The sequence below is a fragment of the Salmo salar genome, chromosome ssa16, assembly GCF_905237065.1.
Source record: "Salmo salar chromosome ssa16, Ssal_v3.1, whole genome shotgun sequence".
NCBI classification, from domain to species: Eukaryota; Metazoa; Chordata; class Actinopteri; order Salmoniformes; family Salmonidae; genus Salmo; species Salmo salar.
Window position 1 is genome coordinate 93,950,458 of NC_059457.1, and position 25,224 is coordinate 93,975,681.

Here is a 25,224-nt window from a genome sequence, read left to right on the forward strand (position 1 = left end):
GGTCCCATAGCGTTCTGCTAACAGGTCCCATAGCTATCCGCTAACAGGTCCCATAGCTATCTGCTAACAGGTCCCATAGCTATCTGCTAACAGGTCCCATAGCTATCCGCTAACAGGTCCCATAGCTATCTGCTAACAGGTCCCATAGCGTTCTGCTAACAGTTCCCAAAGCTCTCCGCTAACAGGTCACATAGCGTTCTGCTAACAGTTCCCAAAGCTATCCGCTAACAGGTCCCATAGCTATCTGTTGCAAACTAATATTTGCAACAGGAGTTAGATTTTGGTCACTGTGTCAATTAATCTCAATCCTGCACCTTTCTGTTGGAGAATTAGCTTGTATATTTAAAAAAAAAAGTAACCTTTATTTAACTAGGCAAATCAGTTAAAGAACAAATTCTTATTTACAATGACGGCCTACACCGGCCAAACCCTAACGACACTGGGCCAATTGTGCCCCGCCCTATGGGACTCCCTATCACAGCCGGTTGTGATACAGCCCGGGATTCGAACCAGGGTGTCTGTAGTGACGCCTCTAGCACTGAGATGCAGTGCCTTAGGGCCGCTGCGCCACTCGGGAGCCCTAGCTTGCTGCTTGCTGCTGCTGATTTTCCCAGCTAGACATTCCTCAGCATTTTGTCGTGTTAGAAGATGAATTTAAAATGGATTAAATGGAGATGTTGCCTACTCACACCAATACCTTATTAATGTCAAGGTGGAATTATGTTTTTTCGATTTATTTCATCTTTCAATCACCCACGTGGGTATATGCTCCTAAAATCCAATGAGGAGATGGGAGAGCGCGTCAAGCGTCAAAAATAGAACCAAGTTTTTAACGCCTGGTCTATGCAAATGCTCATTGACGCGCGTGAGCAGTTTGGATGAAATGATTGAATAACACGTCTGTGTACATTTATTTTTGCGACGCTCGTGCACGCGACGCGGGCAGTGTGGTCAGCATGTAATATAACAAAAACTAGACTGTGGTGCCTCCTCCAATGAAATGCGCTAGACTCCGTTCATTCACTTTCCACATGCGCAGAGGATGCTGACCAATCACAAGCCAGGGCTGTCTCACTGGCTGCATGGCATGCACATGTTGGCCAATCATAAGTGTCCCTGCTTAGAGCGCACAGTTAGATGCTGGTGAGAAGAGAAGGGGCTTTCCTTCAGTTAGATGCTGGTGAGAAGAGAAGGGGCTTTCCTTCAGTTAGATGCTGGTGAGAAGAGAAGAGGCTTTCCTTCAGTTAGATGCTGGTGAGGAGAGAAAGGGCTTTCCTTCAGTTAGATGCTGGTGAGGAGAGAAAGGGCTTTACCTCAGTTAGATGCTGGTGAGGAGAGAAAGGGCTTTCCTTCAGTTAGATGCTGGTGAGGAGAGAAAGGGCTTTACCTCAGTTAGATGATGGTGAGGAGAGAAAGGGCTTTACCTCAGATGCTGGTGAGGAGAGAAAGGGCTTTACCTCAGTTAGATGCTGGTGAGGAGAGAAAGGGCTTTACCTCAGTTAGATACTGGTGAGGAGAGAAAGGGCTTTACCTCAGTTAGATGCTGGTGAGGAGAGAAAGGGCTTTACCTCAGTTAGATGCTGGTGAGGAAAGAAAGGGCTTTACCTCAGTTAGATACTGGTGAGAAGACAAAAGGCTTTACTTCAGTTAGATGCTGATGAGGAGAGAAAGGGCTTTACCTCAGTTAGATGCTGGTGAGGAGAGAAAGGGCTTTACCTCAGTTAGATACTGGTGAGGAGAGAAAGGGCTTTCCTTCAGTTAGATACTGGTGAGGAGAGAAAGGGCTTTCCTTCAGTTAGATGCTGGTGAGGAGAGAAAGGGCTTTCCTTCAGTTAGATACTGGTGAGGAGAGAAAGGGCTTTCCTTCAGTTAGATGCTGGTGAGGAGAGAAAGTATTTCAGCTCATCTTCAGCGGTACGGCAGTATTTCAGCTCATCTTCAGCGGTACGGCAGTATTTCAGCATATCTTCAGCGGTACGGCAGTATTTCAGCTCATCTTCAGCGGTACGGCAGTATTTCAGCATATCTTCAGTGGTACGGCAGTATTTCAGCATATCTTCAGCGGTACGGCAGTATTTCAGCTCATCTTCAGTGGTACGGCAGTATTTCAGCATATCTTCAGCGGTACGGCAGTATTTCAGCATATCTTCAGCGGTACGGCAGTATTTCAGCTCATCTTCAGCGGTACGGCAGTATTTCAGCATATCTTCAGCGGTACGGCAGTATTTCAGCTCATCTTCAGCGGTACGGCAGTATTTCAGCTCATCTTCAGCGGTACGGCAGTATTTCAGCTCATCTTCAGCGGTACGGCAGTATTTCAGCATATCTTCAGCGGTACGGCAGTATTTCAGCTCATCTTCAGCGGTACGGCAGTATTTCAGCATATCTTCAGCGGTACGGCAGTATTTCACTTAGAGGAAAACCGAAGTCAACCAAATGCAAATGTTGTGCAAAATGTGACTGAGAGTTGTGGCGACAAAAACAGGCAACAAGACAAATTCATTGAATAATTTCAAGAATATCCATCCCCTACTTTTACGACGATTCCATGATGGTAAACCCCCCCCCCACCCAAAACACGTCCGAAAGCAGCAAAACGCCTCAGCTGAAACCAGCCACCTATGTTAAACAGGCGTCGATTGCCGATGTGTTTTCAAGGTTAACACGCTACAACAACAACAAGAAAAATCCGCAGACACCGAAATCACATCACAAAAAAATGAAGGTAGTTGAACATGTCAAATGACTGGATCAGACAATGTTTTGGACACAGGCTGCATTTTGCAATCGTTAGGCTACGTGTTAGATGTTTCTTAAGGCACTTTGTCTTATCATTTCAATTATTATAATGATTGAGCCTATTTCTACATAATTACACTATCACCAGCTTCCTGTTCCATCTGCAGCCAATGGCTGCCACCAGCTTCCTGTTCCATCTGCAGCCAATGACTGCCACCAGCTTCCTGTTCCATCTGCAGCCAATGGCTGCCACCAGCTTCCTGTTCCATCTGCAGCCAATGGCTGCCACCAGCTTCCTGTTCCATCTGCAGCCAATGGCTGCCACCAGCTTCCTGTTCCATCTGCAGCCAATGGCTGCCCCCAGCTTCCTGTTCCATCTGCAGCCAATGGCTGCCACCAGCTTCCTGTTCCATCTACAGCCAATGACTGCCACCAGCTTCCTGTTCCATCTGCAGCCAATGGCTGCCACCAGCTTCCTGTTCCATCTGCAGCCAATGGTTGCCCCCAGCTTCCTGTTCCGTCTGCAGCCAATGGCTGCCACCAGCTTCCTGTTCCATCTGCAGCCAATGGTTGCCCCCAGCTTCCTGTTCCGTCTGCAGCCAATGGCTGCCTGAATACACAATTCACTTAGGCTATTAATAAGAACTCATCATTGTAAAATTGAAAAGTATTCAGACCCCGTTGACTCCACGTTTTGTTACGTTACAGCCGCATTCATTTCTACCAGCATGTCACCTGTGCATCTAGAGGTGAAACAAGCCTAGATCACCTGAGAATGCTGTTTATTGACTGCAGCTCATCACTAAGCTAAAGATCTTAAACACTATGGACTATGGAACAGTTCGTTGTGTTCTGTACTATTTAACAGTTCGTTGTGTTCTGTACTATTTAACAGGGCTTATTCAGTGCTGTAAGATGGTTTGGTCATCGGACAACATTCAAGACTTCAGGGTTAAGAATGATTTGATCCAGTGTCCTCATTCAGTTTATTTCATGATCTATTTTTGAACAGTTTAATATGTTGTATTGTATTTGTCCCTCAATCAGTACTTTCTCTGCACCCGTGTTGTTGTTCTGGCTTTTACCCTTACAGAGCTTGGAGGTCATTCTCTCTGCTGAGCGCCTCTGGAATATTGTTGTTCTTCTCTGACAGTTTGATAACTATGGTTTACTCTCTCTCTCTCTCTCTCTCTCTCTCTCTCTCTTCCTTCTTTCCCTATTACTGTCTCCTTTCTCTGTCCTCCTCTTTCATGAACTCTCTCCCTCTCTCTTCCCCCCCCCTCTCTCTCTCTCTCTCTCTCTCTCTTTATCTATCCCCCTGTCTCTCTCTCTCTCTCTCTCTTTATCTATCACCCTCTCTCTCTCTCTCTCTCTCTCTTTATCTATCCCTCTCTCTCTCTCTCTCTTTATCTATCCCCCTCTCTCTCTCTCTCTCTCTTTATCTATCCCCCTCTCTTTATCTATCCCCCTCTCTCTCTCTCTCTCTCTCTCTCTCTCTCTCTCTCTCTCGCTCTCTCTCTCTCTCTTTATCTATCCCCCTCTCTCTCTCTCTCTCTCTCTCTCTCTAGTGGTTCTGTTGGACACTACAGCTGTACTGGGTGAGTTGGACTGGAGGACCTACCCAGTGAATGGGGTAAGTGTTTCTCCTACCATACCGTTGTATAGGCGGGGCGCCCTCAGGATGTATTTTTTCCAAATCAAATCGTATTAGTCACATGCGCCGAATACAACAGGTGTAGATCTTACAGTGAAATGCTTACTTAAGAGCCCCTAACCAATAATGCAGTTTAAAAAAAACGGATAAGAATAGGAAATTAAGTAACAAGTAATTAAAGAGCAGCAGTAAAATAACAATAGCGAGACTATATACAGGGTGGTACTGGTACAGAGTCAATGTGCCGGGGCACCGGTTAGTTGAAGTAATATGTACATGTAGGTAGAGTTCTAAAAGTGACTATGTATAGATGATAACAACAGAGAGTAGCAGCGGTGTAAAAGAGGGTTCTGGGTAGCCATTTCATTAGATGTTCAGCAGTCTGGTGGCTTGGGGGTAGAAGCTGTTTAGAAGCCTCTTGGACCTAGACTTGGCGCTCCGGTACCGCTTGCCGTGCGGTAGCAGAGAGAACAGTCTATGACTAGGGTGGCTGGAGTTTGACAATTTTTATGGCCTTCCTCTGACACCGCCTGGTATAGAGGTCATGGATGGCAGGAAGCTTGGCCCCAGTGATGTACTGGGCCGTACCCACTACCCTCTGTAGTGCCTTGCGGTCGGAGGCCGAGCAGTTGCCATACCAGGCAGTGATGCAACCAGTCAGGATGCTCTCGATGGTGCAGCTGTAGAACCTTTTGAGGATCTGAGGACCCATGCCAAATCTTTTCAGTCTCCTGAGGGGGAATAGGTTTTGTTGTGCCCTCTTCACGACTGTCTTGGTGTGTTTGGACCATGATAGTTTGTTGTTGACACCAATGAACTTGAAGCTCTCAACCTGCTCCACTACAGCCCCGTCGATGAGAATGGGGGCGTGCTCTGTCTTCCTTTTCCTGTAGTCCACAATCATCTCCTTAGTCTTGATCACGTTGAGGAGAGGTTGTTGTCCTGGCACCACATGGTCAGGTCTCTGACCTCCTCCCTATAGGCTGTCTCGTCGTTGTCGGTGATCAGGCCTACCACTGTTGTATCATCGGCAAACTTAATGATGGTGTTGGAGTCGTGCCTGGCTGTGCAGTCATGAGTGAACAGGGAGTACAGGAGGGGACTGAGCACACACCCCTGAGGGGCCCCTGTGTTGAGGATCAGCGTGGCGGATGTGTTGTTACCTACCCTCACCACCTGGGGGCGGCCCGTCAGGAAGTCCAGGATCCAGTTGCAGAGGGAGGCGTTTAGTCCCAGGGTCCTTAGCTTAGTGATGAGCTTTGAGGGCACTATGGTGTTGAACGCTGAGCTGTAGTCAATGAATAGCATTCTCACATAGGTGTTCCTTTTGTCCAGGTGGGAAAGGGCAGTGTGGAGTGCAATAGAGATTGCATCATCTGTGGATCTGTTGGGGCGGTATGCAAATTGGAGTGGGTCTAGGGTTTCTGGGATGATGGTGTTGATGTGAGCCATGACCAGCCTTTCAAAGCACTTCATGACTACAGACGTGAGTGCTACGGGGCGGTAGACATTTAGGCAGGTTACCTTAGTGTTCTTGGGCACAGGGACTATGGTGGTCTGCTTAAAACATGTTGGTATTACAGACTCGGACAGGGAGAGGTTGAAAATGTCAGTGAAGACACTTGCCAGTTGGTCAACGCATGCTCGCAGCACACGTCCTGGTAATCCGTCTGGCCCTGCGGCTTTGTGAATGTCACTCGGCTGTGCTTCCCTATGTAGTCTGTAACGGTTTTCAAGCACTGCCACATCCGACGAGCGTCAGAGCTGGTTCAGTACGATTCGATCTTAGTCCCGTATTGACGCTTTGCCCGTTTGATGGTTCGTCGGAGGGCATAGCGGGATTTCTTATAAGCTTCCGGGTTAATGTGTCTAGTGTCAGGCTAACAGGAAGTGGTTCTCCCATTGTGTCTAGTGACTGTGTCAGCCTAACAGGATGTGGTTCTCCCATTGTGTCTAGTGACTGTGTCAGCCTAACAGGATGTGGTTCTCCCATTGTGTCTAGTGACTGTGTCAGCCTAACAGGATGTGGTTCTCCCATTGTGTCTAGTGACTGTGTCAGCATAACAGGATGTGGTTCTCCCATTGTGTCTAGTGACTGTGTCAGCCTAACAGGATGTGGTTCTCCCATTGTGTCTAGTGACTGTGTCAGCCTAACAGGAAGTGGTTCTCCCATTGTGTCTAGTGACTGTGTCAGCCTAACAGGATGTGGTTCTCCCATTGTGTCTAGTGACTGTGTCAGCCTAGCAGGCCAACAGGAAGTGGTTCTCCCATTGTGTCTAGTGACTGTGTCAGCCTAACAGGATGTGGTTCTCCCATTGTGTCTAGTGACTGTGTCAGCATAGCAGGCCAACAGGAAGTGGTTCTCCCATTGTGTCTAGTGACTGTGTCAGCCTAACAGGATGTGGTTCTCCCATTGTGTCTAGTGACTGTGTCAGCGTAACAGGAAGTGGTTCTCCCATTGTGTCTAGTGACTGTGTCAGCCTAACAGGATGTGGTTCTCCCATTGTGTCTAGTGACTGTGTCAGCCTAACAGGAAGTGGTTCTCCCATTGTGTCTAGTGACTGTGTCAGCATAACAGGAAGTGGTTCTCCCATTGTGTCTAGTGACTGTGTCAGCCTAACAGGATGTGGTTCTCCCATTGTGTCTAGTGACTGTATCAGCGTAACAGGAAGTGGTTCTCCCATTGTGTCTAGTGACTGTGTCAGCCTAACAGGATGTGGTTCTCCCATTGTGTCTAGTGACTGTGTCAGCCTAACAGGAAGTGGTTCTCCCATTGTGTCTAGTGACTGTGTCAGCCTAACAGGATGTGGTTCTCCCATTGTGTCTAGTGACTGTGTCAGCCTAACAGGAAGTGGTTCTCCCATTGTGTCTTGTGACTGTGTCAGCATAGCAGGCCAACAGGAAGTGGTTCTCCCATTGTGTCTAGTGACTGTGTCAGCATAGCAGGCCAACAGGAAGTGGTTCTCCCATTGTGTCTAGTGACTGTGTCAGCCTAACAGGATGTGGTTCTCCCATTGTGTCTAGTGACTGTGTCAGCCTAACAGGATGTGGTTCTCCCATTGTGTCTAGTGACTGTATCAGCGTAACAGGAAGTGGTTCTCCCATTGTGTCTAGTGACTGTGTCAGCCTAACAGGATGTGGTTCTCCCATTGTGTCTAGTGACTGTGTCAGCCTAACAGGAAGTGGTTCTCCCATTGTGTCTAGTGACTGTGTCAGCATAACAGGAAGTGGTTCTCCCATTGTGTCTAGTGACTGTGTCAGCATAACAGGAAGTGGTTCTCCCATTGTGTCTAGTGACTGCATCAGCATAACAGGAAGTGGTTCTCCCATTGTGTCTAGTGACTGTGTCAGCCTAACAGGATGTGGTTCTCCCATTGTGTCTAGTGACTGTGTCAGCATAACAGGAAGTGGTTCTCCCATTGTGTCTAGTGACTGTGTCAGCCTAACAGGATGTGGTTCTCCCATTGTGTCTAGTGACTGTGTCAGCATAACAGGAAGTGGTTCTCCCATTGTGTCTAGTGACTGTGTCAGCCTAACAGGAAGTGGTTCTCCCATTGTGTCTAGTGACTGTGTCAGCCTAACAGGATGTGGTTCTCCCATTGTGTCTAGTGACTGTATCAGCATAACAGGAAGTGGTTCTCCCATTGTGTCTAGTGACTGTGTCAGCCTAACAGGATGTGGTTCTCCCATTGTGTCGAGTGACTGTGTCAGCATAGCAGGCCAACAGGAAGTGGTTCTCCCATTGTGTCTAGTGACTGTGTCAGCATAACAGGAAGTGGTTCTCCCATTGTGTCTAGTGACGGTATCAGCATAACAGGAAGTGGTTCTCCCATTGTGTCTAGGGACTGTGTCAGCATAACAGGATGTGGTTCTCCCGTTGTGTCTAGTGACTGTGTCAGCCTAACAGGAAGTGGTTCTCCCACTGTGTCTAGTGACTGTATCAGCATAACAGGATGTGGTTCTCCCATTTTGTCTAGTGACTGTGTCAGCATAACAGGAAGTGGTTCTCCCATTGTGTCAGCATAACAGGAAGTGGTTCTCCCATTGTGTCTAGTGACTGTGTCAGCCTAACAGGAAGTGGTTCTCCCATTGTGTCTAGGGACTGTATCAGCATAACAGGATGTGGTTCTCCCATTGTGTCTAGGGACTGTGTCAGCCTAACAGGAAGTGGTTCTCCCATTGTGTCTAGTGACGGTATCAGCATAACAGGATGTGGTTCTCCCATTGTGTCTAGGGACTGTATCAGCATAACAGGAAGTGGTTCTTCCATTGTGTCTAGTGACTGTATCAGCATAACAGGATGTGGTTCTCCCATTGTGTCTAGTGACTGTATCAGCATAACAGGAAGTGGTTCTCCCATTGTGTCTAGTGACTGTATCAGCATAACAGGAAGTGGTTCTCCCATTGTGTCTAGTGACTGTATCAGCATAACAGGAAGTGGTTCTCCCATTGTGTCTAGTGACTGTATCAGCATAACAGGAAGTGGTTCTCCCATTGTGTCTAGTGACTGTATCAGCATAACAGGATGTGGTTCTCCCATTGTGTCTAGGGACTGTATCAGCATAACAGGATGTGGTTCTCCCATTGTGTCTAGGGACTGTGTCAGCCTAACAGGCCCCTAGGCTGGGTCCCAAGTGTCTCCCTATTCCTTATATAGTCTACTGTTTTCGACCTGGGTCCAGGGGCCTATTGTCTAAAGTAGAGCGCTATATAGGGAATTAGGGTGTCATTTGGGACACAGCCTGAATATCTACTGATATTTAATGTTTTACGTTCCAATGGTTGACGATTGAAGTTAATGATGAATGATTTAACCAATGATGAATCATTTACAGTTCAACTCGTATGGTCCCCCAGTACCACTTTAACTATCTAAATGAATCAAGACGATTCGTTTGGTCCCCCAGTACCACTTTAACTATCTAAATGAATCAAGACGATTCGTTTGGTCCCCCAGTACCACTTTAACTATCTAAATGAATCAGATGATTCGTTTGGTCCCCCAGTACCACTTTAACTATCTAAATGAATCAGTCGTTTCGTTTGGTCCCCCAGTACCACTTTAACTATCTAAATGAATCAAGACGATTCGTTTGGTCCCCCAGTACCACTTTAACTATCTAAATGAATCAAGACGATTCGTTTGGTCCCCCAGTACCACTTTAACTATCTAAATGAATCAGATGATTCGTTTGGTCCCCCAGTACCACTTTAACTATCTAAATGAATCAGTCGTTTCGTTTGGTCCCCCAGTACCACTTTAACTATCTAAATGAATCAAGACGATTCGTTTGGTCCCCCAGTACCACTTTAACTATCTAAATGAATCAAGACGATTCGTTTGGTCCCCCAGTACCACTTTAACTATCTAAATGAATCAGATGATTCGTTTGGTCCCCCAGTACCACTTTAACTATCTAAATGAATCAAGACGTTTTGTTTGGTCCCCCAGTACCACTTTAACTATCTAAATGAATCAAGACGATTCGTTTGGTCCCCCAGTACCACTTTAACTATCTAAATGAATCAAGACGTTTTGTTTGGTCCCCCAGTACCACTTTAACTATCTAAATGAATCAAGACGTTTCGTTGAAGCATCCTAATTAAACACATTTAAAGGGATTTAGTTCAGTCTCACTGAATTGGAACATATTGTGAAGATGATGTTATTGTGATTTTACTGCCTCATTCCCTTCTCTGTGTGTTTCTCCTCCTGTACTGTCTGAAGCTACTCTGCCATTTACTTTAGCAGCCTAGCTAATAGAAATTCACACTCTAGTTGTCAACACAATACATTTCAGCTTGATTCCCCCCCACAGCGTGAATCGTATCAGGAATAAACAGAATTAAAATGAAAATATATCAGATTGACTGAGCAGAATGAGTAGGGAGAGAGGGAGGGAGGGAGGGAGGGAGGGAGGGAGGGAGGGAGGGAGGGGAGAGAATGAGTAGCGAGGGAGGGAGGGAGGGAGGGAGGGAGGGAGGGAGGGAGGGAGGGAGGGAGAGAATGAGTAGCGAGGGAGGGAGGGAGGGAGGGAGGGAGGGGAGAGAATGAGTAGCGAGGGAGGGAGGGAGGGAGGGAGGGAGGGAGAGAGTAGTTAGGGAGGGAGGGAGGGAGGGAGGGAGGGAGGGAGAGAGTAGTTAGGGAGGGAGGGAGGGTGGGTGGGAGGGAGGGAGGGAGAGAGTAGTTAGGGAGGGAGGGAGGGTGGGTGGGAGGGAGGGAGAGAGAAAGAATGAATAGTGAGGGAGGGGGAGAGAGAGAGAGAGAGAGAGAGGGAGGGAGGGAGGGAGGGAGGGAGGGAGGGAGGGAGGGAGGGAGGGAGGGAGGGAGGGAGGGAGAGAGAGTAGTTAGGGAGGGAGGGAGGGAGGGAGGGAGGGAGGGAGGGAGGGAGGGAGGGAGGGAGAGAGAGTAGTTAGGGAGGGAGGGAGGGAGGGAGGGAGGGAGGGAGGGAGGGAGAGAGTAGTTAGGGAGGGAGGGAGGGACGGAGGGAGGGAGGGAGGGAGGGAGGGACGGAGGGAGGGAGGGAGTAGTTAGTTGTTATTATTGTGTATCATTATTCATCGTTATTGTTGTATATTGTGATTATTATTATTATTATTGTTGTTGTGTATATTTATAAAATGTGTATATAATTATTATTATTATTATTATTATTATTGTTGTTGTGTATATTTATAAAATGTGTATATAATTATAATTATAATTATTATTATTGTATATCATTATTATTATTATTTTATATCATTATTATTATTATTATTATTATTGTTGTTGTATATCATTATTATTATTATTTTATATCATTATTATTATTATTATTGTTGTTGTGTATATTTATAAAATGTGTATATAATTATTATTATAATTATTATTATTGTATATCATTATTATTATTATTTTATATCATTATTATTATTATTATTATTATTGTTGTTGTATATCATTATTATTATTATTATTATTGTTGTTGTGTATATTTATAAAATGTGTATATAATTATTATTATTATTATTATTATTGTATATCATTATTATTATTATTATTATTATTGTTGTTGTGTATATTTATAAAATGTGTATATAATTATTATTATTATTATTATTATTGTATATCATTATTATTATTATTTTATATCATTATTATTATTATTATTATTATTGTTGTTGTATATCATTATTATTATTATTATTATTATTGTTGTTGTGTATATTTATAAAATGTCTATATAATTATTATTATTATTTTTATTATTGTATATCATTATTATTATTATTTTATATCATTATTATTATTATTATTATTATTGTTGTTGTATATCATTATTATTATTATTATTGTTGTTGTTGTGTATATTTATAAAATGTGTATATAATTATTATTATTATTTTTATTATTGTATATCATTATTATTATTATTTTATATCATTATTATTATTATTATTATTATTGTTGTTGTATATCATTATTATTATTATTGTATATCATTGTTATTATTATTATTATTGTTGTTGTATATCATTATTATTATTATTATTATTGTTGTTGTATATTATTATTATTATTGTATATCATTGTTATTATTATTATTGTTGTTGTTGTATATCATTATTATTATTAGTAGTAGCAGACTCAATAGCCTTGGTTTCTCAAATGACTGCCTCGCCTGGTTCACCAACTACTTCTCAGACAGAGTTCAGTGTGTCAAATCGGAGGGCCTGTTGTCCGGACCTCTGGCAGTCTCTACGGGGGTGCCACAGGGTTCAATTCTTGATCGCTGCAGCTGTACATAGTCCATCTGTAAATAGCCCCTCCAATCTACCTACCTCATCCCCATATCGTTTTTCTTTACTTTGCTGCTCTTCTACACACCAGTATCTCTACTTACCCACCATCATCTGCTCATCTATCACTCCAATATTAATCTGCTGAATTGTAATTTTTTCGCTACTATGGCCTATTTATTGCCTTACCTCCTCACGCCATTTACACACACTGTATATAGACTTTCTGTTTTTCCTACTGTATTATTGACTGTACGTTTGTTTACTCCATGTGTAACTCTGTGTTGTTGTTTGTGTCGCACTGCTTTGCTTTATCTTGGCCAGGTCGCAGTTGTAAATGAGAACTTGTTTTTAACCAGGTAGGCTAGTTGAGAATGAAAGTTCTCATTTACAACTGCGACCTGGCCAAGATAAAGCAAAGCAGTTCGACACAAACAACAACACACATTCTTGGAATAAACAAAACATACATTCTTCCTCATCAATCTATACACAATACCCCATAATGACAAAACAGTTTTTTTGGAAATGTTTGCAACTTATTGAGCTTTCAATTATAACAAATATTCTGATAGAAAATTAACAAATTAGCTTCCTTCTGCACGCCTATATCTGTATAGCAGTAGTAGCCTATCTGACAAGGATTGTCACGTCCTGACCAGTAAAGTGGGTGTTTGTTATTGTAGTATGGTCAAGGCGTGGCAGGGGGTGTTTGTTATTGTAGTATGGTCAAGGCGTGGCAGGGGGTGTTTGTTATTGTAGTATGGTCAAGGCGTGGCAGGGGGTGTTTGTTATTGTAGTATGGTCAAGGCGTGGCAGGGGGTGTTTGTTATTGTGGTATGGTCAAGGCGTGGCAGGGGGTGTTTGTTATTGTAGTATGGTCAAGGCGTGGCAGGGGGTGTTTGTTATTGTAGTATGGTCAAGTCGTGGCAGGGGGTGTTTGTTATTGTAGTATGGTCAAGGCGTGGCAGGGGGTGTTTGTTATTGTAGTATGGTCAAGGCGTGGCAGGGGGTGTTTGTTATTGTAGTATGGTCAAGGCGTGGCAGGGGGTGTTTGTTATTGTAGTATGGTCAAGGCGTGGCAGGGGGTGTTTGTTATTGTAGTATGGTCAAGGCGTGGCAGGGGGTGTTTGTTATTGTAGTATGGTCAAGGCGTGGCAGGGGTGTTTGTTATTGTAGTATGGTCAAGGCGTGGCAGGGGGTGTTTGTTATTGTAGTATGGTCAAGGCGTGGCAGGGGGTGTTTGTTATTGTAGTATGGTCAAGGCGTGGCAGGGGGTGTTTGTTATTGTAGTATGGTCAAGGTTTGGCAGGGGGTGTTTGTTATTGTAGTATGGTCAAGGCGTGGCAGGGGGTGTTTGTTATTGTAGTATGGTCAAGGCGTGGCAGGGGGTGTTTGTTATTGTAGTATGGTCAAGGCGTGGCAGGGGGTGTTTGTTATTGTAGTATGGTCAAGGCGTGGCAGGGGTGTTTGTTATTGTAGTATGGTCAAGGCGTGGCAGGGGGTGTTTGTTATTGTAGTATGGTCAAGGCGTGGCAGGGGGTGTTTGTTATTGTAGTATGGTCAAGGCGTGGCAGGGGGTGTTTGTTATTGTAGTATGGTCAAGGCGTGGCAGGGGGTGTTTGTTATTGTAGTATGGTCAAGGCGTGGCAGGGGGTGTTTGTTATTGTAGTATGGTCAAGGCGTGGCAGGGGTGTTTGTTATTGTAGTATGGTCGGGACGTGGCAGGGGTGTTTGTTATTGTAGTATGGTCAAGGCGTGGCAGGGGGTGTTTGTTATTGTAGTATGGTCAAGGCGTGGCAGGGGTGTTTGTTATTGTAGTATGGTCAAGGCGTGGCAGGGGGTGTTTGTTATTGTAGTATGGTCAAGGCGTGGCAGGGGGTGTTTGTTATTGTAGTATGGTCAAGGCGTGGCAGGGGGTGTTTGTTATTGTAGTATGGTCAAGGCGTGGCAGGGGGTGTTTGTTATTGTAGTATGGTCAAGGCGTGGCAGGGGGTGTTTGTTATTGTAGTATGGTCAAGGCGTGGCAGGGGGTGTTTGTTATTGTAGTATGGTCAAGGCGTGGCAGGGGTGTTTGTTATTGTAGTATGGTCAAGGCGTGGCAGGGGGTGTTTGTTATTGTAGTATGGTCAAGGCGTGGCAGGGGGTGTTTGTTATTGTAGTATGGTCAAGGCGTGGCAGGGGGTGTTTGTTATTGTAGTATGGTCAAGGCGTGGCAGGGGGTGTTTGTTATTGTAGTATGGTCAGGACGTGGCAGGGGGTGTTTGTTATTGTAGTATGGTCAAGGCGTGGCAGGGGGTGTTTGTTATTGTAGTATGGTCAAGGCGTGGCAGGGGGTGTTTGTTATTGTAGTATGGTCAAGGCGTGGCAGGGGGTGTTTGTTTTGTGTGTTTTGTTTTTTTGGTTCTTGGGGATTTTGGTTCTAGTTTTCTATAACACAAACATAGAAATAGAAAACATAGAAAAACACAAAACACCCCCTGTCACGCCCTGACCTACTCTACTATAGAAAATGATCTTACTAGGGTCAGGACATGACAAGAGTTGACTGAAGAGATGGAACGCTGGTCTCCAGAGACAGAATGGGGAAGAGTTGACTGTAGAGAGAACGTTAGAACGTTCGAACGCTGTGAGATGGAGAGTTGACTGAAGAGAGAACGTTAGAACGCTGTGAGATGGAGAGTTGACTGTAGAGAGAACGTTAGAACGCTGTGAGACGAAGAGTTGACTGTAGAGAGAACGTTAGAACGCTGTGAGATGGAGAGTTGACTGTAGAGAGAACGTTAGAACACTGTGAGATGGAGAGTTGACTGTAGAGAGAACATTAGAACGCTGTGAGATGAAGAGATGACTGTAGAGAGAACATTAGAACGCTGTGAGATGGAGAGTTGACTGTAGAGAGAACATTAGAACGCTGTGAGATGGAGAGTTGACTGTAGAGAGAACATTAGAACGCTGTGAGATGGAACGCTGGTCTCCAGAGACAGAATGGGGAAGAGTTGACTGTAGAGAGAACATTAGAACGTTAGAACCCTGTGAGATGGAACGCTGGTCTCCGGAGGCAGAATAGGGAAGAGTTGACTGAAGAGAGAACATTAGAACGCTGTGAGATGGAGAGTTGACTGTAGAGATAACGTTAGAACGCTGTGAGATGGAGAGTTGACTGTAGAGAGAACGTTAGAACGCTGTGAGACGAAGAGTTGACTGTAGAGAGAACGTTAGAACGTTAGAACGCTGTGAGATGAAGAGTTGACTGTAGATAGAACGTTAGAGCGCTGTGAGATGGAGAGTTGACTGTAGAGAGAACGTTAGAGCGCTGTGAGATGGAGAGTTGACTGTAGAGAGAACGTTAGAACGCTGTGAGATGGAGAGTTGACTGTAGAGAGAACGTTAGAACGCTGTGAGACGAAGAGTTGACTGTAGAGAGAACGTTAGAACGCTGTGAGATGGAGAGTTGACTGTAGAGAGAACGTTAGAACGTTCGAACGCTGTGAGATGGAGAGTTGACTGAAGAGAGAACGTTAGAACGCTGTGAGATGGAGAGTTGACTGTAGAGAGAACGTTAGAACGCTGTGAGATGGAGAGTTGACTGTAGAGAGAACGTTAGAACGTTAGAACGCTGTGAGATGAAGAGTTGACTGTAGATAGAACGTTAGAGCGCTGTGAGATGGAGAGTTGACTGTAGAGAGAACGTTAGAGCGCTGTGAGATGGAGAGTTGACTGTAGAGAGAACGTTAGAACGCTGTGAGATGGAGAGTTGACTGTAGAGAGAACGTTAGAACGCTGTGAGACGAAGAGTTGACTGTAGAGAGAACGTTAGAACGCTGTGAGATGGAGAGTTGACTGTAGAGAGAACGTTAGAACACTGTGAGATGGAGAGTTGACTGTAGAGAGAACGTTAGAACGTTAGAACGCTGTGAGATGAAGAGTTGACTGTAGATAGAACGTTAGAGCGCTGTGAGATGGAGAGTTGACTGTAGAGAGAACGTTAGAGCGCTGTGAGATGGAGAGTTGACTGTAGAGAGAACGTTAGAACGCTGTGAGATGAAGAGTTGACTGTAGAGAGAACGTTAGAGCGCTGTGAGATGGAGAGTTGACTGTAGAGAGAACGTTAGAACGCTGTGAGATGAAGAGTTGACTGTAGACAGAACGTTAGAGCGCTGTGAGATGAAGAGTTGACTGTAGAGAGAACGTTAGAACGTTAGAACGCTGTGAGATGAAGAGTTGACTGTACAGAGAACGTTAGAACGCTGTGAAATGAAGAGTTGACTGTAGAGAGAACGTTAGAACGCTGTGAGATGGAGAGAGAACGTTAGAACGCTGTGAGACGGAGAGAGAACGTTAGAACGCTGTGAGACGGAGAGTTGACTGTAGAGAGAACGTTAGAGCGCTGTGAGACGGAGAGAGAACGTTAGAACGCTGTGAGACGGAGAGTTGACTGTAGAGAGAACGTTAGAACGCTGCGAGACGGAGAGAGAACGTTAGAGCGCTGTGAGACGGAGAGAGAACGTTAGAACGCTGTGAGACGGAGAGTTGACTGTAGAGAGAACGTTAGAACGCTGTGAGACGGAGAGTTGACTGTAGAGAGAACGTTCTCATTCTAGTCCTGTATGGATGTGACGTAGTTAAACTTCCTTCAGCAGTCTGATGTTTGTTAACGTTGTCAGGTCACTGTGGTCGGTACTTGGTTTCGACTCGACAACTCAATCATACAAAACCTTCTGTATTTACAACGATAATGTTTTGGCAGCATGACGTCTTTATATAAAGGCAGCGGGGTGACGTTTGGGATACATTGCAAGGTGCCAGGGGGTTTCCTGGAGGCTGAGGTCTGGCGTGGCCTTAGAATTAGGATTTCATTACACTTAGTCAATACAGACAAGGATGTGTTTATAGAGGCAAAGGATACACACACACACACACACACACACACACACACACACACACACACACACACACACACACACACACACACACACAGCCCCCTGATGGTGTCCTAAATGGATTGTAACACCGCGGGCCTTTATTTATTGGAGAGACAACAAAACAACCTCACATCAAATCAATAGAGCTCATAACTACAGTTATGTCTGTCTGTCTGTCTGTCTGTCTGTCTGTCTGTCTGTCTGTCTGTCTGTCTCTCGCTTTCTCTCTCGCTCTCTCTCTGTATCGCTCTCTTCACACACTTCACTGCTAGTCAACACAGTGTAACCTTCACACACTTCACTGCTAGTCAACATAGTGTAACCTTCACACACTTCACTGCTAGTCAGCACAGTGTAACCTTCACACACTTCACTGCTAGTCAACACAGTGTAACCTTCACACACTTCACAGCTAGTCAACACAGTGTAACCTTCACACACTTCACTGCTAGTCAACACAGTGTAACCTTCACACACTTCACTGCTAGTCAACACAGTGTAACCTTCACACACTTCACTGCTAGTCAACACAGTGTAACCTTCACACACTTCACTGCTAGTCAACACAGTGTAACCTTCACACACTTCACAGCTAGTCAACACAGTGTAACTTTCACACACTTCACTGCTAGTCAACACAGTGTAACCTTCACACACTTCACTGCTAGTCAACACAGTGTAACCTTCACACACTTCACTGCTAGTCAACACAGTGTAACCTTCACACACTTCACTGCTAGTCAACACAGTGTAACCTTCACACACTTCACTGCTAGTCAACATAGTGTAACCTTCACACACTTCACTGCTAGTCAACACAGTGTAACCTTCACACACTTCACAGCTAGTCAACACAGTGTAACCTTCATACACTTCACAGCTAGTCAGCACAGTGTAACCTTCACACACTTCACTGCTAGTCAACACAGTGTAACCTTCACACACTTCACTGCTAGTCAACACAGTGTAACCTTCACACACTTCACTGCTAGTCAACACAGTGTAACCTTCACACACTTCACTGCTAGTCAACACAGTGTAACCTTCACACACTTCACAGCTAGTCAACACAGTGTAACCTTCACACACTTCACAGCTAGTCAACACAGTGTAACCTTCACACACTTCACAGCTAGTCAGCACAGTGTAACCTTCACACACTTCACAGCTAGTCAGCACAGTGTAACCTTCACACACTTCACAGCTAGTCAACACAGTGTAACCTTCACACACTTCACAGCTAGTCAGCACAGTGTAACCTTCACACACTTCACAGCTAGTCAACACAGTGTAACCTTCACACACTTCACAGCTAGTCAACACAGTGTAACCTTCACACACTTCACAGCTAGTCAGCACAGTGTAACCTTCACACACTTCACAGCTAGTCAACACAGTGTAACCTTCACACACTTCACTGCTAGTCAGCACAGTGTAACCTTCACACACTTCACAGCTAGTCAGCACAGTGTAACCTTCACACACTTCACTGCTAGTCAACACAGTGTAACCTTCACCCACTTCACAGCTAGTCAGCACAGTGTAACCTTCACACACTTCACAGCTAGTCAGCACAGTGTAACCTTCACACACTTCACAGCTAGTCAGCACAGTGTAACCTTCACACACTTCACAGCTAGTCAACACAGTGTAACCTTCACACACTTCACTGCTAGTCAACACAGTGTAACCTTCACACACTTCACAGCTAGTCAGCACAGTGTAACCTTCACACACTTCACAGCTAGTCAGCACAGTGTAACCTTCACACAGATCTACAAGTACACAACACATTACTGTGGCAAAGCATTTGGTCGTGGCTCTGTACATACAAACCACCATGGGTAGAAATTATGCATTCTCTGTATTTTAAATAGACGCACTTTCCCTGTTGTGAATTACGAAGAGAACTTCCACCATAATGGATCTACCAGGAAGAACTGAGAACTTCCACCATAATGGATCTACCAGGAAGAACTGAGAACTTCCACCATAATGGATCTACCAGGAAGAACAGAGAACTTCCACCATAATGGATCTACCAGGAAGAACTGAGAACTTCCACCATAATGGATCTACCAGGAAGAACTGAGAACTTCCACCATAATGGATCTACCAGGAAGAACAGGTAACTTCCACCATAATGGATCTACCAGGAAGAACTGAGAACTTCCACCATAATGGATCTACCAGGAAGAACAGAGAACTACCAGGAAGAACTGAGAACTTCCACCATAATGGATCTACCAGGAAGAACTGAGAACTTCCACCATAATGGATCTACCAGGAAGAACAGAGAACTTCCACCATAATGGATCTACCAGGAAGAACTGAGAACTTCCACCATAATGGATCTACCAGGAAGAACAGAGAACTTCCACCATAATGGATCTACCAGGAAGAACAGGTAACTTCCACCATAATGGATCTACCAGGAAGAACTGAGAACTTCCACCATAATGGATCTACCAGGAAGAACAGAGAACTACCAGGAAGAACTGAGAACTTCCACCATAATGGATCTACCAGGAAGAACTGAGAACTTCCACCATAATGGATCTACCAGGAAGAACAGAGAACTTCCACCATAATGGATCTACCAGGAAGAACTGAGAACTTCCACCATAATGGATCTACCAGGAAGAACAGAGAACTTCCACCATAATGGATCTACCAGGAAGAACTGAGAACTTCCACCATAATGGATCTACCAGGAAGAACAGAGAACTTCCACCATAATGGATCTACCAGGAAGAACTGAGAACTTCCACCATAATGGATCTACCAGGAAGAACAGAGAACTTCCACCATATTGGATCTACCTGGAAGAACAGAGAACTTCCACCATAATGGATCTACCAGGAAGAACAGAGAACTTCCACCATAATGGATCTACCAGGAAGAACTGAGAACTTCCACCATAATGGATCTACCAGGAAGAACTGAGAACTTCCACCATAATGGATCTACCAGGAAGAACAGAGAACTTCCACCATAATGGATCTACCAGGAAGAACAGAGAACTTCCACCATAATGGATCTACCAGGAAGAACTGAGAACTTCCACCATAATGGATCTACCAGGAAGAACTGAGAACTTCCACCATGATGGATCTACCAGGAAGAACTGAGAACTTCCACCATAATGGATCTACCAGGAAGAACTGAGAACTTCCACCATAATGGTTCTACCAGGAAGAACAGAGAACTTCCACCATAATGGATCTACCAGGAAGAACAGAGAACTTCCACCATAATGGATCTACCAGGAAGAACAGAGAACTACCAGGAAGAACTGAGAACTTCCACCATAATGGATCTACCAGGAAGAACTGAGAACTTCCACCATAATGGATCTACCAGGAAGAACAGAGAACTTCCACCATAATGGATCTACCAGGAAGAACAGAGAACTACCAGGAAGAACTGAGAACTTCCACCATAATGGATCTACCAGGAAGAACAGAGAACTTCCACCATAATGGATCTACCAGGAAGAACTGAGAACTTCCACCATAATGGATCTACCAGGAAGAACAGAGAACTTCCACCATAATGGATCTACCAGGAAGAACTGAGAACTTCCACCATAATGGATCTACCAGGAAGAACTGAGAACTTCCACCATAATGGATCTACCAGGAAGAACAGAGAACTACCAGGAAGAACAGAGAACTTCCACGATAATGGATCTACCAGGAAGAACTGAGAACTACCAGGAAGAACAGGTAACTTCCACCATAATGGATCTACCAGGAAGAACTGAGAACTTCCACCATAATGGATCTACCAGGAAGAACTGAGAACTTCCACCATAATGGATCTACCAGGAAGAACAGAGAACTACCAGGAAGAACAGGTAACTTCCACCATAATGGATCTACCAGGAAGAACAGAGAACTTCCACCATAATGGATCTACCAGGAAGAACAGAGAACTTCCACCATAATGGATCTACCAGGAAGAACAGAGAACTTCCACCATAATGGATCTACCAGGAAGAACAGAGAACTTCCACCATAATGGATCTACCAGGAAGAACAGAGAACTTCCACCATGATGGATCTACCAGGAAGAACAGAGAACTTCCACCATAATGGATCTACCAGGAAGAACAGAGAACTTCCACCATAATGGATCTACCAGGAAGAACAGAGAACTTCCACCATAATGGATCTACCAGGAAGAACTGAGAACTTCCACCATAATGGATCTACCAGGAAGAACTGAGAACTTCCACCATAATGGATCTACCAGGAAGAACTGAGAACTTCCACCATAATGGATCTACCAGGAAGAACAGAGAACTTCCACCATATTGGATCTACCAGGAAGAACAGAGAACTTCCACCATATTGGATCTACCTGGAAGAACAGAGAACTTCCACCATAATGGATCTACCAGGAAGAACAGAGAACTTCCACCATAATGGATCTACCAGGAAGAACTGAGAACTTCCACCATAATGGATCTACCAGGAAGAACTGAGAACTTCCACCATAATGGATCTACCAGGAAGAACTGAGAACTTCCACCATAATGGATCTACCAGGAAGAACAGAGAACTTCCACCATAATGGATCTACCAGGAAGAACAGAGAACTTCCACCATAATGGATCTACCAGGAAGAACAGAGAACTTCCACCATAATGGATCTACCAGGAAGAACTGAGAACTTCCACCATAATGGATCTACCAGGAAGAACTGAGAACTTCCACCATGATGGATCTACCAGGAAGAACTGAGAACTTCCACCATAATGGATCTACCAGGAAGAACTGAGAACTTCCACCATAATGGATCTACCAGGAAGAACAGAGAACTTCCAGCATAATGGATCTACCAGGAAGAACAGAGAACTTCCACCATAATGGATCTACCAGGAAGAACAGAGAACTACCAGGAAGAACTGAGAACTTCCACCATAATGGATCTACCAGGAAGAACTGAGAACTTCCACCATAATGGATCTACCAGGAAGAACAGAGAACTTCCACCATAATGGATCTACCAGGAAGAACAGAGAACTACCAGGAAGAACTGAGAACTTCCACCATAATGGATCTACCAGGAAGAACAGAGAACTTCCACCATAATGGATCTACCAGGAAGAACTGAGAACTTCCACCATAATGGATCTACCAGGAAGAACTGAGAACTTCCACCATAATGGATCTACCAGGAAGAACAGAGAACTTCCACCATAATGGATCTACCAGGAAGAACTGAGAACTTCCACCATAATGGATCTACCAGGAAGAACTGAGAACTTCCACCATAATGGATCTACCAGGAAGAACTGAGAACTTCCACCATAATGGATCTACCAGGAAGAACAGAGAACTTCCACCATAATGGATCTACCAGGAAGAACAGGTAACTTCCACCATAATGGATCTACCAGGAAGAACAGAGAACTTCCACCATAATGGATCTACCAGGAAGAACAGAGAACTACCAGGAAGAACAGAGAACTTCCACCATAATGGATCTACCAGGAAGAACTGAGAACTACCAGGAAGAACAGTTAACTTCCACCATAATGGATCTACCAGGAAGAACTGAGAACTTCCACCATAATGGATCTACCAGGAAGAACTGAGAACTTCCACCATAATGGATCTACCAGGAAGAACAGAGAACTTCCACCATAATGGATCTACCAGGAAGAACAGAGAACTTCCACCATAATGGATCTACCAGGAAGAACAGAGAACTTCCACCATAATGGATCTACCAGGAAGAACAGAGAACTTCCACCATAATGGATCTACCAGGAAGAACAGAGAACTTCCACCATAATGGATCTACCAGGAAGAACTGAGAACTTCCACCATAATGGATCTACCAGGAAGAACTGAGAACTTCCACCATAATGGATCTACCAGGAAGAACTGAGAACTTCCACCATAATGGATCTACCAGGAAGAACAGAGAACTTCCACCATATTGGATCTACCAGGAAGAACAGAGAACTTCCACCATATTGGATCTACCTGGAAGAACAGAGAACTTCCACCATAATGGATCTACCAGGAAGAACAGAGAACTTCCACCATAATGGATCTACCAGGAAGAACTGAGAACTTCCACCATAATGGATCTACCAGGAAGAACTGAGAACTTCCACCATAATGGATCTACCAGGAAGAACTGAGAACTTCCACCATAATGGATCTACCAGGAAGAACAGAGAACTTCCACCATAATGGATCTACCAGGAAGAACAGAGAACTTCCACCATAATGGATCTACCAGGAAGAACAGAGAACTTCCACCATAATGGATCTACCAGGAAGAACTGAGAACTTCCACCATGATGGATCTACCAGGAAGAACTGAGAACTTCCACCATAATGGATCTACCAGGAAGAACTGAGAACTTCCACCATAATGGATCTACCAGGAAGAACAGAGAACTTCCACCATAATGGATCTACCAGGAAGAACTGAGAACTTCCACCATAATGGATCTACCAGGAAGAACAGAGAACTTCCACCATAATGGATCTACCAGGAAGAACAGAGAACTTCCACCATAATGGATCTACCAGGAAGAACAGAGAACTACCAGGAAGAACTGAGAACTTCCACCATAATGGATCTACCAGGAAGAACAGAGAACTTCCACCATAATGGATCTACCAGGAAGAACTGAGAACTTCCACCATAATGGATCTACCAGGAAGAACAGAGAACTTCCACCATAATGGATCTACCAGGAAGAACAGAGAACTTCCACCATAATGGATCTACCAGGAAGAACTGAGAACTTCCACCATAATGGATCTACCAGGAAGAACAGAGAACTACCAGGAAGAACAGAGAACTTCCACGATAATGGATCTACCAGGAAGAACTGAGAACTACCAGGAAGAAAAGGTAACTTCCACCATAATGGATCTACCAGGAAGAACTGAGAACTTCCACCATAATGGATCTACCAGGAAGAACTGAGAACTTCCACCATAATGGATCTACCAGGAAGAACAGAGAACTACCAGGAAGAACAGGTAACTTCCACCATAATGGATCTACCAGGAAGAACAGAGAACTTCCACCATAATGGATCTACCAGGAAGAACAGAGAACTTCCACCATGATGGATCTACCAGGAAGAACAGAGAACTTCCACCATAATGGATCTACCAGGAAGAACAGAGAACTTCCACCATAATGGATCTACCAGGAAGAACAGAGAACTTCCACCATAATGGATCTACCAGGAAGAACTGAGAACTTCCACCATAATGGATCTACCAGGAAGAACTGAGAACTTCCACCATAATGGATCTACCAGGAAGAACTGAGAACTTCCACCATAATGGATCTACCAGGAAGAACAGAGAACTTCCACCATATTGGATCTACCAGGAAGAACTGAGAACTTCCACCATAATGGATCTACCAGGAAGAACTGAGAACTTCCACCATAATGGATCTACCAGGAAGAACAGAGAACTTCCACCATAATGGATCTACCAGGAAGAACAGAGAACTTCCACCATAATGGATCTACCAGGAAGAACAGAGAACTTCCACCATAATGGATCTACCAGGAAGAACAGAGAACTTCCACCATAATGGATCTACCAGGAAGAACTGAGAACTTCCACCATGATGGATCTACCAGGAAGAACTGAGAACTTCCACCATAATGGATCTACCAGGAAGAACTGAGAACTTCCACCATAATGGATCTACCAGGAAGAACAGAGAACTTCCACCATAATGGATCTACCAGGAAGAACTGAGAACTTCCACCATAATGGATCTACCAGGAAGAACAGAGAACTTCCACCATAATGGATCTACCAGGAAGAACAGAGAACTTCCACCATAATGGATCTACCAGGAAGAACAGAGAACTACCAGGAAGAACTGAGAACTTCCACCATAATGGATCTACCAGGAAGAACAGAGAACTTCCACCATAATGGATCTACCAGGAAGAACTGAGAACTACCAGGAAGAAAAGGTAACTTCCACCATAATGGATCTACCAGGAAGAACTGAGAACTTCCACCATAATGGATCTACCAGGAAGAACTGAGAACTTCCACCATAATGGATCTACCAGGAAGAACAGAGAACTACCAGGAAGAACAGGTAACTTCCACC

At 44.6% G+C, this 25,224-nt stretch overlaps 1 pseudogene; it reads left to right on the forward strand.

The window, feature by feature from the left end:
* The first annotated feature begins 2,909 nt into the window (after positions 1–2,909).
* LOC106575017 (ephrin type-A receptor 6-like) overlaps positions 2,910–25,224 on the forward strand; it is a 189,851-nt pseudogene continuing 167,536 nt past the window's right edge.